We start from the raw sequence: 16832 nt of genomic DNA, 5'->3' as shown, positions 1-16832 counted from the left end.
CTGCCATGTACAGTAGCTGTAACCCTCAGGATAAAGCTACATAATTAACGTTACCTGTGTTATGACAGGTAGGATTAAACACACATATGTTATCTTTCAAAGAGCTGAGAGTTCTCAGGAGGAAACAGACTTGCCAGGCTGTAAGGATTCAGACACCTCATCTAACGGGATCAGATGTCACGTCAGTCGAAGGTGTAATTTTCATTAACCTCCAGCCGTGCCATGATTTGAATGCTACAATTAGCTGATTGTGATTGATTGATAAAGTCAGTACTTTTTCTACTCTAGCGCCTGGAGGAGGTTGGCGGTAGATCATGCATGCTTTCATCTACCAACCTTCCCTCCCTTTCCCTCCACCTTTCTCTTTCTCCTCTCTCCCTCTCTTCCGCTCTCTCTAAACACCTGTTTTAATCTCCCTCCCCCCTCTCTTTCTCGCCCTCACAACCCTCTCTCTTTCTCTCCCTTTCCTTTTTACCCCTCCCTCTCTCTTTCTCTCTTTTTCTTTCTCCTCTCTCCCTCTCTTCCGCTCTTTCTAAACACCTGTTTTAATCTCACCCCCCTCTCTCTCTCTTTATCTCCCTCTCCTTTCTACCCCTCTCTCTCTCTCTCTCTCTCTCTCTCTCTCTCTCTCTCTCTTTATCTCTCTCCCTCTCCCTCTCTCCCTCTCTACCTCCCTCTCTCTCTCTCTCTTTTTTTCTCTCTCACTGAAGCTTGCGTGTCTTCCTGCAGCGGCTGTGCCAGAATTGTGGTCATGGCATGGGTAAAATGCTGGCCTTCTCAGCACAGCATGACTGCCACACGCTATGCAATAATGAATAGGGCCCAGCTGACACCACTGCAAAACAATCTAAATAAGGCTCCTCTTCCTAATCTATCTGGAGAAATGCAGAATGATATGTGTGAAGGCTCCGGCAAGAAAATATTTATCAGACTAATAAGGTTGACCAGTGATCAGTCTGGGATGTGGCGTGAAAAGGCTTATCTAACGAACATGTCAAAGCTTTCAGAGGGGCGGTCACTCACATTGATCTCTTCAGTCAGGCCTTCAGTCTGGAGCTCTCAGAGGGGTCAGGTCACTCACATTGAGCTCTTCAGTCAGGCCTTCAGTCTGGAGCTCTCAGAGGGGGTCAGGTCACTCACATTGATCTCTTCAGTCAGGCCTTCAGTCTGGAGCTCTCAGAGGGGTCAGGTCACTCACATTGATCTCTTCAGTCAGGCCTTCAGTCTGGAGCTCTCAGAGGGGGGGTCACTCACATTGATCTCTTCAGTCAGGCCTTCAGTCTGGAGCTCTCAGAGGGGTCAGGTCACTCACATTGATCTCTTCAGTCAGGCCTTCAGTCTGGAGCTCTCAGAGGGGTCAGGTCACTCACATTGAGCTCTTCAGTCAGGCCTTCAGTCTGGAGCTCTCAGAGGGGGTCAGGTCACTCACATTGATCTCTTCAGTCAGGCCTTCAGTCTGGAGAGGTCACAGTTTCAACATTGGAGTGGTCTGAAGTACTGAAAAACACTCAATTCGAGCAAATTAAGGTATGTGTTGGAGTTTTGTGTTTTGTGAAGGAGAGAAGTGTTAATGGTTTTCATATTCCTCTCTCTAGTTTACACACTTTTATGCCTTTTTCTCAAAATCAATCAATCATTCAAATGTATTTATATAGCCCTTCCTACATCAGCCGATGTCACAAAGTGCTATACAGAAACCCAGCCTAAAACCCCAAACAGCAAGCAATGCAGATGTAGAAGTACGGTGGCTCGGACTATGGACAATCTGGTCCATAGTTGGGAAATTCTATTTGTGGTGCTCCCCAGTGGTTTGAACGGTGTGTACATGTACAGTCTGGTTTATCTTTTACACAGATCTCTCACTGCTTCCCACAGAATCGTAACACAGAAATCCCAGTTATGTCTGCAGATATCTCACATGACCCTGTAAAAACTATTGAGAGAGCAGCACATTACAATATATCCAAGACACATATTATAAACCCTCCTTTCTCTCTCTCTCTCTCTCTCTCTCTCTCTCTCTCTCTCTCTCTCTCTCTCTCTCTCTCTCTCTCTCTCTCTCTCTCTCTCTTTCTCTCTCTCTCTCTCTCTCTCTCTCTCTCTCTCTCTCTCTCTCTCGCTCTCTCTCTCTCTCTCTCTCACCCTCCCACCCTCTCTCTCTCCCTCTGCTTCTGCCTCTCTCTCTCCATCCCTCCCTTTCAGTTGAATCCCTGCAGTTCAAGATTACATACAGAATATAAGACAGAAAATTAAGTTAAATGCTGTCTGACAATTATCACACTGGTGGTGAACAGTTATAACTGTCAGAGTAATTACTGTGGGTTCCTCTAAGTGCCACTGTTCTGGTAAAAAGCTGAGGAATAGGGCTGGAGAATTGAAACCACTCTGAAACAAGGCAACAGTAAACTTGGGTCAATTAGTGAGCAATTCAAGCTCAAATGTGATAGGAGATATTCTTGTTCAAAGTTTGGCATTTCAGTTGATTATGCCAGTGCCCCCGGCCTATCATTGTGATTTTGGAAATGCCGGATCTCTATTGCAAGACGCATCATTCACCCAAGTTTCGTAAAAATTGTGTCAGTGGTGTCTGAAATATTGCATGTGACTAACGTGCAAATGGATGGAGACAGAGCCTTAGTCCCCCTCCAATTTTTTGTTTTAGTCCTCCATGTGACCAATCAGAGCCCTCCTCACGACCAATTAGTGCCTCCGTGTGGTCGATATGAATGTTCTTGCATATGCTGAGCCTTGACAGTGTTTGCGAATCTTGTTACAATAAGAATATACTTGACTGATTTATATGCATTTGTGCCAGACCACGCCCACGTGAATGTTTATTGGTCAATAGCAGCCATGTTGTTTTGAGTACTAGTCTGGAAAGTACAGAGACGAGAGACTTTTGTCCATAGATGCCACATATCAAGTCTAGTACAGATCGGTCATTCAGTGCCAGAAGAGTAGCATTTGAAGAGTTTTCACAAAATTCTAAACGGCAGAAAATCCATGAGGCAATTGTGTTATTTGTGAATATGTACTGAATTTCATGACTTTAGGTCAAATGGGGTGAGGGGCGTGACCTTTCAAAATGTGTATTTTCAATTTCTTGTTATAGCGCCACCATCTGTAAATGCTTGATCTCTGTGGGAAGACACATCATTCACCCAACTTTAGTCAAAATCAGGACAGTTTAGTCAAAATCAGGACAATGCTGTCTGAGATATCGCGTGTAACTAACGCACAAACAACAGACGGACAGATACAGATCCACAGTCCCCTCCCCGATTTCATTGTGGGGGACAATTGATAGACAGAGTTGTGGAAGCAAGGACTGACCATCCATGATATCAAAATTATAGTTTTATCCATGTTTTGAGGCTATACGGTGTTTGTTTACATTTATAACATTTACAAGCATTGGAGTAAACAAGCTTCCAGACAAACAAAACACCTTCTTTGCCTTCTTTGAGGATAACACAGTGCCACCGACGTGGCCCGTTACCAAGGACTGTGGGCTCTCCTTCTCCTTGGCCAATGTAAGACATTTAAACGTGTTAACTCTCGAAAGGCTGCCGGCCCAGACAACATCCCTAGCCGCGTCCCCAGAGCATGCACAGACCAGCTGCCTGGTGTGTTTACGGACATATTCAATCGCTCCCTATCCCAGTCTGCTGTCCTCACATGCTTCAAGATGGCCACCCTTGTTCCTGTACCCAAGAATGCAAAGGTAACTGAACTAAATGAGTAGCACTCACTTCTGTCATCATGAAGTACTTTGAGAGGATAGTCAAGGATCATATCACCTCACCTCCACCTTACCTGACACCCTAGACCCACTTCAATTTGCTTACTGCCCCAATAGGTCCACAGACGATGCAATCGCCATCGCACTGCACGCTGCCCTATCCCATCTGGACAAGAGGAATACCTATGTAAGAAGGTATTGACTACAGCTCAGCATTCAACACCATAGTACCCTCCAAGCTCATCACTAAGCTTGAGGCACTGGGTCTCAACCCCGCCCTGTGTGATTGGGTCCTGTACTTCCTGACAGGCCGCCCCCAGGTGGTGAAGGTAGGAAACAACATCTCCACTTTGCTGCTTCTCAACACTGGGGCCCCACAAGGGTGCGTGCTCAGCTCCCTCCTGTACTCCCTGTTCACCCATGACTGCGTGGCCATGCACGCCTCCAACTCAATCATCAAGTTTGCAGACAGCACAACAGTGGTAGGCTTGATTACCAACAACGACTAGACGGCCTATAGGGAGGAGGTGAGGGCACTCGGTGTGTGGTGTCAGCAAAACAACCTCTCACTCAATGTCAACAAAACAAAGGAGATGATCATGGACTTCAGGAAACAGCAGAGGGAGCCCCCCCCCCCCCCATCCACATCGAATGGACAGTAGTGGAGAAGGTGGAAAGTTTTAAGTTCCTCGGCATACACATCACGGACAAACTGAAATGGTCCACCCACACAGTGTGGTGAAGAAGGCGCAACCCTCACAAAACCCTCACAAACTTTTACAGATGCACAATCGAGAGCATTCTGTCGGGCTGCATCACCACCTGGTATGGCAACTGCACCGCACACAACCATAAGGCTCTCCAGAGGGTAGTGCAGTCTGCACAACGCATCACCGGGGGCAAACTACCTGCCCTACAGGACACCTACAGCACCAATGTCACAGGAAGGCCAAAAAGATCATCAAGGACAACAACCACCCGACCACCCGACAACAACCACCCGAGCCACTGCCTGTTCACCCCGCTATCATCCAGAAGGCGAGGTCAGTACAGCTGCGTCAAAGAGACGCAGAAAACCAAGAGACAAAATAACAGCTTAAATCTTAAGGTCATCAGACTGTTAAACAGCCATCACTAACACAGAGAGGCTGCTGCCAACATACAGACATTAAATCATTAGCCACAAATAAATTGAACACTAGTCACTTTAATAATGCCACTTTAATAATGTTAACATATCTTGCATTACTCATCTCATATGTATATACTGTTTTTATATCATCTATTGCATCTTGCCTACGCCGCTCTGACATTGCTCATCCATATATTTATATGGATATATTCTTATTCCATTCCTTTTCTTAGATTTGTGTGTATTAGGTAGTTGTTTTGGAATTGTTAGATATTACTTGTTAGATATTACGGCACTGTAGGAAGCAGAAGCACCAGCATTTCACTACACCTGCAGTAACATCTGCTAAACATGTGGGACCAATACCATTTGATTTGATTTGAGCGTATCATTTGGGTTCTGATGGGGTTTTAGAATTGAACTGAGCTCAAGAAGGATTTAACATTCTTCAATAATTAAAGGGTATATATAATTAATTTAAAAGTCAAATGAATGTATCAACTGCGGATTGCCCACCCCTTTAAGAGGAAATGTGGGTGATATTTCTGAGGATGCTTCAGGTCCAATCATAGTCTCTGTCAGCGAGGCATCCATCTATCTCAGCATCTGTCTATTGGAAAGGTTGGGGATGAGTCCCAGCTGACATTTGAATACACCCCCTGGTTTTCAATTCCCCTCTGTTGCCTTTCTGCCCGGCTTTTCAGCCTAGTTTATATTGAGCTCATGCACCTCTATGGCCAAACCTGATCGATATGTTATTGCAGCATTATCAGATAGGACATATCTGCCATTTAGATTCCAGTGAGCTGGAACTCCGTGTTCTTTACCCCATGATTCTAGAATCTAAACCGTGTCCACAGCGGTATTTACGAAGGTAAACCTTTATCCTTTTCGAAGGTAAACCTTCATCTGCAATGTGTAACTTTTTGGGCGACCTGACCAAATGCACATAGAAATATGAGTTATAGATCTGTCATTCTCATTGAAATCAAGTTTAAGAAGCGGTTGATCTGTTCCTTGTGCGTTTTTGCGTCTTTTACTTTTAGTTTTGTACACCAGCTTCAAATAGCTGAAATACAATATTTTTGGTTATGGAATATATATTTCTCAGCGTTTTAGATGGTGAAATGATTCTCTACACTATACTTGCTTGTTTTGTCACATAATCTGAAATTTGGCGAACTATTCGAATTTTAGCAACCAGGAAATGAAGGACCGATTTCTGCATAGTGCATCTTTAAAGATTATCGCCTTCAGCATTGGGATAAAAGTTTTGTTGCTGCTGTTCCTTTTGAGTGAGAGTGTGATATGCCATAAAATAACTTTCATTTGTTAATTATCTCCCTAACCAATTAGTTAAGCAGCGTGATAATTCATGGCATGGATACTATTTTGTAAGTACTCTGTGTTGGCCTCATGCATTGGTAATGACAGAGGAGCTCAAATTGCCTTCCTATAGCTGTCTTCCATCTTTCATGCTTCCTGAGAGCCATCATTTATCAACAACATCAAATGGTCCCGTATAGGGACGAAAACAAACACTGATGCATTCGGGGATATATAGATATATTGTGTTCAAATGGTGCTGTGCTTTTCTTTTTGAAAATGTTTGGAGAAGTACACCCTCACCCTCACCCTCACCCTCACCCTCACCCTCACACACACACACACACACACACACACACACACACACACACACACACACACACACACACACACACACACACACACACACACACACACACACACACACACACACACACTGTGCCTTGGTGACAAATCATGTTCTTGAAGGATTTGATCAATTTCCTACCCATTTTCTTTTCTCAGTATGTTTGAAATGAAGTTTCATTGACTGCTTTCACTGTTCGTCTGCACCTGTTGTTTACGAATCTAATTTGTCCTAGGCCCCATAACTCGTTATGCTACGACCACCGCCCCGTAGCACTCACTTCCGTCATCATGAAGTGCTTTGAGAGACTAGTCAAGGACCATATCACCTCCACCCTACCTGACACCCTAGACCCACTCCAATTTGCTTACCGCCCCAATAGGTCCACAGACGACGCAATCGCAACCACACTGCACACTGCCCTAACCCATCTGGACAAGAGGAATACCTATGTGAGAATGCTGTTCATCGACTACAGCTCAGTTTTTAACACCATAGTACCAAACTTGTCATCAAGCTCGAGACCCTGGGTCTCGACCCCGCCCTGTGCAACTGGGTACTGGACTTCCTGACGGGCCGCCGCCAGGTGGTGAGGGTAGGTAACAACATCTGCACCCCGCTGATCCTCAACACTGGGGCCCCACAAGGGTGCGTTCTGAGCCCTCTCCTGTACTCCCTGTTCACCCACGACTGCGTGGCCATGCACGCCTCCAACTCAATCATCAAGTTTGCGGACGACACTACAGTGGTAGGCTTGATTACCAACAACGACGAGACGGCCTACAGGGAGGAGGTGAGGGCCCTCGGAGTGTGGTGTCAGGAAAACGTCAACAAAACAAAGGAGATGATTGTGGACTTCAGGAAACAGCAGAGGGAGCACCCCCCTATCCACATCGACGGGACAGTAGTGGAGAGGGTAGTAAGTTTTAAGTTCCTCGGCGTACACATCACAGACAAACTGAATTGGTCCACCCACACAGACAGCGTTGTGAAGAAGGCGCAGCAGCGCCTCTTCAACCTCAGGAGGCCGAAGAAATTTGGCTTGTCACCAAAAGCACTCACAAACCTCTACAGATGCACAATCGAGAGCATCCTGTCGGGCTGTATCACCGCCTGGTACGGCAACTGCTCCGCCCACAACCGTAAGGCTCTCCAGAGGGTAGTGAGGTCTGCACAAAGCATCACTGGGGGCAAACTACGTGTCCTCCAGGACACCTACACCACCCGATGTCACAGGAAGGCCATAAAGATCATCAAGGACAACAACCACCCGAGCCACTGCCTGTTCACCCCGCTATCATCCAGAAGGCGAGGTCAGTACAGGTGCATCAAAGCAGGGACCGAGAGACTGAAAAACAGCTTCTATCTGTTAAACAGCCAAATACTTATTTTCCACCATAATTTGCAAATAAATTCATTAAAAATCCTACAATGTGATTTTCTGGATTTCTTTTCCTCATTTTGTCTGTCATAGTTGAAGTGTACCTATGGTGAAAAGTACAGGCCTCTCTCATCTTTTTAAGTGGGAGAACTTGCACAATTGGTGGCTGACTAAATACTTTTTTGCCCCACTGTATCTTTATGTACGTATTCTTTATCCCTTTACACTTGTGTGTATAAGGTAGTAGTTGTGGAATTGTTAGGTTAGATTACTCGTTGGTTATTACTGCATTGTCGGAACTAGAAGCACAAGCATTTCGCTACACTCGCATTAACATCTGCTAACCATGTGTATGTGACAAATACAATTTGATTTGATTTGATTTGCTATGCTATCCTCTTTCTCAGATTCCGTCACTGCGTTGAGTCAGCAATACTCTTCAAACATTCAGGGAAACATTAGAAGTTGAGTGGATTGGGTTTCGCGTATCTGCGGTATGTATACTCTGAAGAATGTTGTTGTCATAACAACCAGTACCTTCTCTCTGTACCCCAGGTGGTGTATTAGGCTGTCAAGCCTTCTGATCCATCCTCTATTTCTAAAACAAACAATTCAGAAAGTAGGCCTACTGCGCTCAAATTCACACACGAAGGGAAACATATTCTAATGCTGTCTGTAAGAAGCGAGGTTTCAGACAGGGGCAGCATTCGACGGGAAGACTGGGGAAAGATTGGGGAAAACATGTCTCCTTTTGATTGGAGTCAGGACAAAACATTTCAAGGCCTGACCCCCCCCCCCCCCCCTCCACATTCTATTCTGGACACCTCTGTGTACACTGCGTGGGTCTTTCTCCAATACGACGCATGTCAAACTAAATAGTTGATTTTTTGTTGAGGAAATTGCGAAGTAAAGAGGTTGTAGCAGGAGATTAGGATCCTGAGGATCAAGAGTGTGACGTCTGAATACCACGGAGATTAACGCGTGGCGCCCATTAATCCCGGATGGTGAAGGCCTTACCCATGAGTCTGCTCTGGACAACAAGTTTGAAGATGAGACGATATTAATCTTCCCACTGTGTGTTGGTATTGGCGTCACAGTTAAGGGTCTGAGAGGGCATTGTAAATGGAAGTAGCCTTGTAACGGCAGGGAAATTGATGCAGGCAGTAAATCACATGCAGAATTCTGGGTCCATAAGGAGCATGGCAGAATTATCTCTTTATTTTCTGTTTTATGCATCAGGTTTAACACATTAAACAGCTTCTCTGCTGGAGGAGTTTTGGGTTCCTGTAGAGATCCTGTCAGAGGAAGGGTTGGTCGCTGGTGTTGCTGGTGTCTTTACTGTCTACTATGTTCACTGGCTTATTCACATGAGTTTTTAGACAATAGACTATCAAGAAATATTCCGTTGACTCTTCAAATACTGTAAATTGAAGAAGATTCAATACCCAAGGACATGCTTTGATCTGTCCAGTTCACTATCTCAAAAAAATATTAGAATTCAAATTTTTATATTCAGAACTTGTCTTGCTCTCTTCCCTCTTTATGAATTATGTATGTTAGTCCCTTTTATACACATTTAGTACCGCTGCTTCAACACTGGTTGGTACAAAAAATTAAGACTGTGTCCCCTACATGAGTAGGAAAGCCTTGACAAGAAGCAGATGGCAACAAAAAACAGGTGGCTTAATTATATCACCACAACTTTGCACCTCAATCAGAGACTGAGTTTAGACAGTGTTAATCTCTCTCTCTCTCTCTCTCTCTCTCTCTCTCTCTCTCTCTCTCTCTCTCTCTCTCTCTCTCTCTCTCTCTCTCTCTCTCTCTCTCTCTCCATCTTCTATGATAATAAAGCAGACCACCCCAGGGAGTTAGGAAAAGCCCAGAACTTTAAAACACCATTTCCTCATACTGATATCTGACATCAAGCTCAGAGGGGAGTCAGGGGCTGCATCTAAATCGTTTTGAGTGGCTTCTTCTTCTCCTTTCCGTCATCTGCAATGACTTGATAGGACAGGTGAAAATGAGACTTTGCTTCTCGTTTGCCCAATTATTTCATAATACAGATGGAATTACACGTTAGATGACTGAGATTCCCCGCATTATCAGCAACATTACAGAGACCATTTCTGACAAAAACCTACCAGACTCTTTCTTTACCGAACAGCTCTATTTGACATCGTAAGGTAACCTGTCTCTCTTTGCCATCGTAGGGTAACCTGTCTCTCTTTGCCATCGTAGGGTAACCTGTCTCTCTTTTCCATCGTAGGGTAACCTGTCTCTCTTTGCCATCGTAGGGTAACCTGTCTCTCTTTGCCATCGTAGGGTAACCTGTCTCTCTTTGCCATCGTAGGGTAACCTGTCTCTCTTTGCCATCGTAGGGTAACCTGTCTCTCTTTGCCATCGTAGGGTAACCTGTCTCTCTTTGCCATCGTAGGGTAACCTGTCTCTCTTTGCCATCGTAGGGTAACCTGTCTCTCTTTGCCCACAACTTTGTCAGCACACTCATATGTACGTCAACAGATTGTTCAGAAGCAGCCACTCACTGCCATACTGTACATTCTGCTTTGCAGTGGGAGATAACAGCTCAGCACTCTCTTCCAGTGGAGGGATATGAAGGCCCTTCCCCTATCCTATGGGTTACATCTCCATAATGGCCTCATTATTCAACGCTGGTGGTGAAGTAATGAGTCTCTCACTAGATGCTGAGTATCACCTTTTTTGAGAGGTTGCATCCAGAATTCATCCTGATGGTTAGTACTTTGGGGAGATACCGTGGCAGAGAGAGATAATGAATGTGTTTAAGTTTGGTTTGGTAGGACAAAAGCTGCGGCATGAGATATAGCTGAAGAACAATGTATTTATCCCACTCCAGTGTAGCTCTAGAGTACTAGCTGATTGTATTGTGTTTAGCCATCCTTTCTCTTTTATGTCCACGTGGATCATTTTCAAAGTCATATCTATCGATTCGAGCCTGGTTTATGCATCAGAGTTTTACATTTTTAAAGGTCATAAATTTGCTTTATCATCATATCTATATTTCTGGCATCATCCACTGTGTTTCCTATTTGAACAGGACATCACTGAATATATTATGATTACTGTTCCTTCTCCAGGAAAACTACTAGGCAGCACACAAACTGTGACGAGTGATAATAATGAGGTCTTTGCTGTTAGAGTGTATCTGCCAAGGAACTTCTCCCCTCAGTGTATTGAGGCCCGTCAGGATTAGCTAACGGCCGGTGGGCTGTGTGTCTGCAGATTGAATCTCTGTGTATCTCAGAGGACGTTCCATGTTATAGTTGATACGAAAAAGCAGATCCTAAGAGTAGCTTTGACGAAACAGCTACATGGAAAATATAGACGAAGCAATTCCATATTTAAGTGATTTACATAATCTGGCTATTGTGTAAGCATCTGGTAGAAGTTTTATCTTTTATGTGTCTGTATCTGTCTTTTGTTGTGTTGTGTGTGTGAGAGGGTGTGTATTCTGTAGAATGGCTCTCTTTATTAAGTCTAGCTGGGTTGTGTTGTAGTGAGTGAGTGAGTGAGTGAGTGAGTGAGTGAGTGAGTGAGTGAGTGAGTGAGTGAGTGAGTGAGTGAGTGAGTGAGTGAGTGATTGAGTGAGTGAGAGAGTGAGAGAGTGAGAGAGTGAGAGAGTGAGTGAGTGAGTGAGTGAGTGAGTGAGTGAGTGAGTGAGTGAGTGAGTGAGTGAGTGAGTGAGTGAGTGAGTGAGTGAGTGAGTGAGTGAGTGAGTGAGTGAGTGAGTGGGGCTTCCTCTGACACCGCCTGGTATAGAGGTCCTGAGTGGCAGGAAGCTTGGCCCCAGTGATGTAGTGGGCCGTACGCACTACCCTCTGTAGTGCCTTGCGGTCGGAGGCCGAGCAGTTGCTATACCAGGCGGTGATGCAACCAGTCAGGATGCTCTCTATGGTGCAGCTGTATAACTTTTTGAGGATCTGAGGACATGCCAAATCTTTTCAGTCTCCTGAAGGGAATAGGCGTTGTCGTGCCCTCTTCACGACTGTCTTGGTGTGTTTGGACCATGATAGTTTGTTGGTGATGTGGACACCAAGGAACTTGAAGCTGTCAACCTGCTCCACTACAGCCCCGTCGATGAGAATGGGGACGTGCTCGTTCCTCCTTTTTCTGTTGTCCACAATCATCTCCATTGTCTTGATCACATTGAGGGAAAGGTTGTTATCCTGGCACCACACTGCCAGGTCTCTGACCTCCTCCCTATAGGCTGTCTCATCATTGTCAGTGATCAGGTCTACCACTGTTGTGTCGTCGACAAACTCAATGATGGTGTTGGAGTCGTGTTTGGCCATGCAGTCATGGGTGAACAGGGAGTACAGGAGGGGACTGAGCACGCACCCCTGAGTGGCCCTGAATATTGACCTGTTTAATGGTCTTACTCACATCGGCTACGGAGAGCGTGATCACACAGTCTTCCGGAACAGCTGATGCTCTCATGCATGCTTCAGTGTTGCTTGCCTCGAAGCAAGCATAGATGTTATTTAGCTCGTCTGGTAGGCTCGTGTCACTGGGCAGCTCTCGGCTGTGTTTCCCTTTGTATTCCGTAATAGTTTGCAAGCCCTGCAACATCTGACGAGCGTCAGAGCCAGTGTAGTATGATTCAATCTTAGTCCTGTATTGACGCTTTGCATGTTTGAAGGTTCGTCGGAGGGCATAGCTGTCTGTCTTGTCTGTTGTGTGACTGTGTAATACGACCATTGAGTGTGTATCTGTTTGCAGATTTCTCTGTGTCTCTGTGCCAGCGGAGGCTGCTGAGGGGAGGACGGCTCATAATAATGACTGGAACGGAGCAAATGGAATGGCATCAAACACATGGAAACCATGGAAACCGTGTGTTTGATGCATTTGATACCGTTCCAGTCATTCCGCTCCAGTCATTACCACAAGCTTGCCCTCCCCAATTAAGGTGCCACCAACCTCCTGTGGTGTGCCTTGTGTGTAATTGTGTACAATGTAATTGTTACTGTGTTGTTGTGTTGTGTGTATTGTGTACCCTGGCTGTCTGTGAGCTCCAGGGGCGTAAAAACAGGGCCCTCGCCTGCCATCTGAGCCCCAGTACAGCAGCATAGTGACGGATGGCGTGCGTGTCCAGCTCCAGGCCTCTCTGGAACCATGATAGATACCCTTACAAACACTGCCTTGTTGTACCCAGGGATACTGTACGTAAACTGTGCTGAGGCTAATTAGCTGGTCTACACACGCACACACGCACGCACGCACGCACGCACGCACGCACGCACGCACGCACGCACACACACACACACACACACACACACACACACACACACACACACAGTAACGTCTGCTTCCAACTCACACTCTCAAACACATAGATCCCCTGAACGCAGCTCACTTTCCAGCCCACTTTCCAGCTCACACTCTCAAACACATAGATCCCCTGAACACAGCTCACTCTCCAGATCCCAATTACCTGAATTCTGATCACCTGTTCACACACCTGTATGTCTTGATCACACACTATTTAGTTCAGTTCTTTGCACCCCATCATAGTGAGGATTTTTTTTTTACACATTCTATTTGGAGCTTTGATTATTTCCATATTAGTCCTCCCGTGTATCGTAGTTTTTGGCCATCCTCACTAACAACTTATTTTTGCCTATTCCCTGCCTGTACTTTTGCCTATCAGATTTCCTGTCGTCAACCTCTTGCCTGATCTCCCTGACTACATTACTAGCCTTTTCCCTGCCTGTACTGTTGCATTTTTGGAGTTTCTGTGTATGACCTTCTCCCTGCCCCTGGACCCAGCTACCTGCCTCCTCCTGAGGTCCTTTGCCAAAAACACCTGCTGCGCCATGCGCTTAAAACCAGCACTCTGTCTCCCATCGTACTCATTTTACACACACCAGGAAGCCATACAAGCTAGAACCCCCACTGGGTATTCTTAACTATATGGCCCTGGATGCTGTCTGGTACACTTAACTATATGGCCCTGGATGCTGTCTGGTACACTTAACTATATGGCCCTGGATGCTGTCTGGTACACTTAACTATATGGCCCTGGATGCTGTCTGGTATACTTAACTATATGGCCCTGGTTGCTGTCTGGTATACTTTACTATATGGCCCTGGATGCTGTCTGGTATACTTAGCTATGTGGCCCTGGTTGCTGTCTGGTATACTTAACTATGTGGCCCTGGTTGCTGTCTGGTATATTTAACTATGTGGCCCTGGATGCTGTCTGGTATACTTTACTATATGGCCCTGGATGCTGTCTGGTATACTTAGCTATGTGGCCCTGGTTGCTGTCTGGTATACTTAACTATGTGGCCCTGGTTGCTGTCTGGTATATTTAACTATGTGGCCCTTGTTGCTGTCTGGTATACTTAACTATGTGGTCCTGGATGCTGTCTGGTATACTTTACTATATGGCCCTGGATGCTGTCTGGTATACTTAACTATGTGGCCCTTGTTGCTGTCTGGTATACTTAACTATGTGGCCCTGGTTGCTGTCTGGTAAACTTAACTATGTGGCCCTGGTTGCTGTCTGGTAAACTTAACTATGTGGCCCTGGATGCTGTCTGGTATACTTAACTATGTGGCCCTGGATGCTGTCTGGTATACTTAACTATGTGGCCCTGGTTGCTGTCTGGTATACTTAACTATTTGGCCCTGGTTGCTGTCTGGTAAACTTAACTATGTGGCCCTGGTTGCTGTCTGGTATACTTAACTATGTGGCCCTTGTTGCTGTCTGGTATACTTAACTATGTGGCCCTGGTTGCTGTCTGGTATACTTAACTATGTGGCCCTGGTTGCTGTCTGGTATACTTAACTATGTGGCCCTGGTTGCTGTCTGGTAAACTTAACTATGTGGCCCTGGTTGCTGTCTGGTATACTTAACTATGTGGCCCTGGATGCTGTCTGGTATACTTAGCTATGTGGCCCTGGTTGCTGTCTGGTATATTTAACTATGTGGCCCTGGTTGCTGTCTGGTATACTTAACTATATGGCCCTGGTTGCTGTCTGGTATACTTTACTATATGGCCCTGGATGCTGTCTGGTATACTTAACTATGTGGCCCTGGTTGCTGTCTGGTATACTTAACTATGTGGCCCTGGTTGCTGTCTGGTAAACTTAATTATGTGGCCCTGGTTGCTGTCTGGTAAACTTAACTATGTGGCCCTGGTTGCTGTCTGGTAAACTTAACTATGTGGCCCTGGTTGCTGTCTGGTAAACTTAACTATGTGGCCCTGGATGCTGTCTGGTATACTTAACTATGTGGCCCTTGTTGCTGTCTGGTATACTTAACTATGTGGCCCTGGTTGCTGTCTGGTATACTTAACTATGTGGCCCTGGATGCTGTCTGGTATACTTAACTATGTGGCCTTGGATGCTGTCTGGTATACTTAACTATGTGGCCCTGGTTGCTGTCTGGTATACTTAACTATGTGGCCCTGGTTGCTGTCTGGTATACTTAACTATGTGGCCCTGGTTGCTGTCTGGTAAACTTAACTATGTGGCCCTGGTTGCTGTCTGGTATACTTAACTATTTGGCCCTGGTTGCTGTCTGGTATACCTAACTATTTGGCCCATCATCTATTGTAGATTTATCTCCTTACAGCAGCGGGACCCGCGCCTCGCTCCACTTTCATTAAAGAGAAGAGAGCAGAGAGAGAGAGAGGGAGGAATAGGAGGAATAGGAGGATAGATAGAGAGAGAGAAAGAGGGAGTGGGAGGAATAGGAGGACAGAGAGCAGAGAGAGAGAGAGAGAGAGAGAAAGAGGGAGGTGGAGGAATAGGAGGATAGAGAGCAGAGAGAGAGAAAGAGGGAGGGGAGGAATAGGAGGATAGAAAGCAGAGAGAGAGAAAGAAACACAGAAAGATGAACAGAGATAGAAGCAGGTGGAGAGAGGGGTGTGGAGAAATATTGGGTTAAATATAGATGGGTATCGCTGAGGGAGAGAAATAGAGAAAGATTGAATTTAATGAACCCTGCGGACGGTGCTATCTGGGCTCTGTGTGATGCTATCTCACCCTTGGCCCTCACTGTCAGAACCCTAGAGCCCCTCCAACCAGCAGCAGGAACCACAGCAGCACTGACTTTGAAGCCCACTGAGAGGGGAGAGGGTAGACAGCGATCTACCTACCCCTCTAAACAAACACTCCCTCGACAGTCTGCCTCATCTCTCCCTCTATACACATCTCTCAACCTCTGTCGCTGTTACTCTCACTCTCTCTCTCTCTCTCTCTTTCTCTTTGTCTCTCTCTCTCGCTGTCTCTCTTTTCACTCCCTCCCTCTCTGGCTTGCACTATTCACCTCCGTACTTGCGAGAGAGGGGGGAAGGGAGAGAGTGAGTGGAGGCAAAGTTTTCTGAACAATTTACTGAAGGATCAGACAAATCCATTAAAGGCCCAGTGTGGTCAGTTATTTTTCCTGTGTCTTATATCATACAGTATTTATATGACCTTCTAATCAGCAGGTTTGCATTGTTGGGAGTTTCGGCTTTCCATGGTGACATCGCCATTCTTCAGGCTAGGGTCCTTTTTTCTCAATTTCCGCCTGACTGACGTTCCCAAAGTAAACTGCCTGTTGCTCAGGCCCTGAAGTCAGGATATGCATATAATTGGTACCATTGGAAAGAAGACACTTTGAAGTATGTAGTAATGTTAAAATAATGTAGGAGACTATAACACAATAGATATGGTAGGAGAAAATCCAAAGAACAACCAACCAGAATTATTTTTTTTGAGAGCCAATGCTTTTTCAATGGAACGTATAGGGAAATAATTAAATCTAGCTCCAGTATGCAATTCCTATGGCTTCCACTGGGTTCAAGGTTTCAGGCTTGTGTCTTCCAAAACGAGTAAGAATAATGAGTTTTAATACAAGGACACCTGCTTGGAAATTTGT

This window comes from Salvelinus namaycush, chromosome 10 (genome assembly GCF_016432855.1).
Source record: "Salvelinus namaycush isolate Seneca chromosome 10, SaNama_1.0, whole genome shotgun sequence".
NCBI classification, from domain to species: Eukaryota; Metazoa; Chordata; class Actinopteri; order Salmoniformes; family Salmonidae; genus Salvelinus; species Salvelinus namaycush.
This window is presented reverse-complemented; position numbering follows the sequence as displayed.